Raw genomic sequence first — 3,824 nt, forward strand, 5'->3', positions numbered from 1 at the left:
GTTGTTCCAGGAGAATAAAGAACATTTACTGTGCCCTGTATGGCCACTTGCAAGCTTTTAAGACTCCAGGAACTATGCAATAAGCTAGGAGCTAGAACAGAAGTACTAAACATGATATTAGGCCAATTAACTGGAATATGCCATGAAGCCATGACCCTAAACCTTCAAACCAAGAAATCAAATCCCACGAGGTGTTTGGTCACACATAAGCAGTCTCAGCAGCTGCTTTTTTGGTAAAAATATATACCACAAAATGTTTGTCAAAAACCATTTACATATGTAAAATGTATTGACATGAATTACATTAATTGGCTGTGCAAACATTGCCCTTTAATCAGTGCAAATTTTCCATCACCATGAACAAAATCTCAGTGCTCCATAAGCAATAATGCCACTTTTCCCCTCCCTCCAACCTCTGATAACCAACCAATAAATTTGGTTTCTATACATTTTCCTTTTCTTGTCTTTTTATAGAAGTAAGGTTATACAATGTTTGTCATTTTGTGATTGACTTATTTCACTCAACATGTCTTCCAGCTCCATCCATGATGTAGCATGTATCAAGACTTCATTTCCACAACTGGCTGAGTAGTATTCCATTGTATGTATGCACCACATTTTGCTTTTTCATTCATCTGTAGATAGGCATTTAAGTTGTTTCCACATTTTGGCTATTGTGAATAGTGCTGCAATGAACATTGGTGTACATTCGTGTCACTGCTTTCAAGTTCTTTGGGTATATTTCTAGCAGTGCTGGGTGAAATGGTAGTTCTTTTTTTTTTTTTTTTTGATGAACTGCTGCACTGTTTTCTTCAACAGCCGTGCCATTTTGCATTCCCATCAGCAATGGATAAGGTTTTCAATTTCCCCACATCCTCACCAACGTTTGTTATTTTCTGTTTTTTCTTACCTTAACCGTCTTAATGGAAGTGAAATGATATTGTGGTTTTGATTTTGCATCTCTCCAATGGCTAATGATACTGAACATGTTTTCATGGGTTTGTTGGCCATCTGAATATCCTCTTTGGTGAAATGTCCGTTCAAGTCCTTTGCCCATGTTTTTTATTGGGTTACTTATCTTTTTATTGTTAAATTATCAAAATTTTATATATTTTTGGTTACTAGGTTATTATTGGATATATGGCTTCTAAAGATTTTCTCCCAATCAGGAGCTTTAACTTTTTTGGTAAAGTCTTTCAATGAACAAAAGTATTTAATTTTTATGAGGTCCCATTTACTCATTTTGTCTTTCGTTGTTTGTGCTTTTGTTATTACGTCAGATAATCCATTGCTAAAAGCTAGGCCTGAGAGCCCTACCCCTGAATTTTCTTCTAAGAATTTTATGGTTTTAGTTTGCACATTTAGGTTCTAATCCATTTTAAATTTGGTTTTGTGTATGGTGTGAACCATGGGTCTTTTTTCAATTTTCTGCATGTGGAAACCCAATTTTCCCATTTATTGAGTAGCCTCTTTTTTCCCCATTGAATGAACTGAATGCCTTTGTCAAAAATCAGTTGATCATAGATGTGTGGGGTTTTCCTCCACTCTCAATTCTATTCCATTGGTCTATATATCTATAATCAGCATATGATCAGGAACTGATGGTACTGAAGGAAGAAGTCCAAGCATCGCTGAGGGCATTAGCAAAAAACAAGGCTCCAGGAATTGATGGAATATCAATTGAGATGTTTCAATGAATGGATGCAGTGCTGGAAGTGCTCAATCATCTATGCCAAGAAATATGGAAGACAGCTTCCTGGCCAACTGACTGGAAGACATACATATTTATGCCTATTCTCAAGAAAGGTGATCCAACCAAATGTGGAAATTATAGAACAATATAATCAATATCACATGCAAGCAAAATTATGCTGAAATCATTCAACAGCAGCTGCAGCAGTATGTTGACAGGGAACTGCCAGAAATTCAGGCTGGATTCAGAAGAGGACAGGGAACCAGGGATATTGTTGCTGATGTCAGATGGATCCTGGCTGAAAGCAGAGAATACCAGAAGGATGTTTACCTGTGTTTTATTGACTATGCAAAGGCACTCAACTGTGTGGATCATAACAAATTATGGACAACATTGCAAAGAATGGGAATCCAGAACACTTAACTGTGCTCATGAGGGACCTGTACATAGATCAAGAGGCAGTTGGTCTGACAGAACAAGGGAATACTGAGTGGTTTAAAATCAGGAAAGTTGTGTATCAGGGTTGTATCCTCTACCACACTCATTCAGTATGTATGCTGAGCAAATAACCCATATGAAGAAGAACGGGGCATCAGGATTGGAGGAAGACTCATTAACAACCTGGAGTATACAGATGACACAACCTTACTTGCTGAAAGTGAAGAGGACTTGAAGCACTTACTGATGAAGATCAAAGACCACAGCATTCAGTATGGATTACACCTCAACATAAAGAAAACAAAAATCCTCACAACTGGACCAATGAGCAACATCATGATAAATGGAGAAAAGATTGAAGTTGTCAAGGATTTCATTTTATTTGGATCCACAATCAACAGCCATGGAAGCAGCAGCCAAGAAATCAAGATGAATTGCGTTGGGCAAATCTGCTGCAAAAGACCTCTTTAAAGTGTTGAAAAGCAAAGATGTCACCTTGAAGACTAAGGTGCACCTGACCCAAGCCATGGTATTTTCGATTGCATCATATGCATGTGAAAGCTGGATGATGAATAAGGAAGACCGAAGAAGAATTGATGTCTTTGAATTGTGGCGTTGGCGAAGAATATTGAGTATACCATAGACTGCCATAAGAACGAACGAATCTGTCTTGGAGGAAGTACAACCAGAATGTCCCTAAGAAGCAAGGATGGTGAGACTGCATCTTACATACTTTGGACATGTTGTCAGGAGGGATCAGTCCCTGGAGAAGGACATCATGCTTGGCAGGGTACAGGGTCAGTGAAAAAGAGGAAGACCCTCAACGAGGTGGGTTGACACAGTGGCTACAGCAATGGGCTCAGGCATGACAATGATTGTAAGGATGGCACAGGACCGGGCAGGGTTTCGTTGTGTTGTGCATAGGGTCGCTATGAGTCGGAACCGACTTGACGGCACCTAACAACAACACCAACAAATTTGACATTACCTTTCTAGTATTTATTATGAATATCTAAGGTTAATCCTAAAGTTCTCAACGTGTACTGTCTACACATTTATCAGGAATCTAAACAAGAAATTGTCCACGTAAATTCAGGTGGAAAGGGATCATGTAAACAAACACACGAGTTTTGTCTGGAGAAAACAGAAAAACTTACATGTGACAACCAAATTTGCATTAGAGAATTCCTGATTAGCAATATAATACAGGATGGGCTTCTGTTGGAAGTCTCCAGTTAATCCGTCCAGAACATATTATGTGTTCTCCCTGAGGGCAAGCTGCCCTTCCTTGGTTTACTTATTAACTGTCGTGGATCACTTACTGAGAAGCAGAAGTGGAATCTCAGACAAAATGGAGTCTGAGCCATAAGGTTAATCTCCTCTGAGAACCTGATTTCTTTAAGATACACAATTTTCTGTATAGCAAGAGGGTGAGAGTTTGATTACAAACATTAGACAGGTATTTTGTACAACACTGTCTTGAAGACTGACTAAACCGATTACTGATTTACCCTAAACATAACTCAGTCTACTCTTTGGAGTCAGTTTCTCAAAACAGACTGAATTCTTCCAAAAAACACAATGCTCAGAGCAAAGCTGTCTTGTTAATTTATCTGGACAACTGTTTATCTTAAATTGGCTTCAGGAAACAGTTTTTCTTCAGAGCAAAGGTTCAAAAGGACACCCAAAGGCG

This window comes from Elephas maximus, chromosome 8, assembly GCF_024166365.1.
Source record: "Elephas maximus indicus isolate mEleMax1 chromosome 8, mEleMax1 primary haplotype, whole genome shotgun sequence".
Classification (NCBI taxonomy): domain Eukaryota; kingdom Metazoa; phylum Chordata; class Mammalia; order Proboscidea; family Elephantidae; genus Elephas; species Elephas maximus.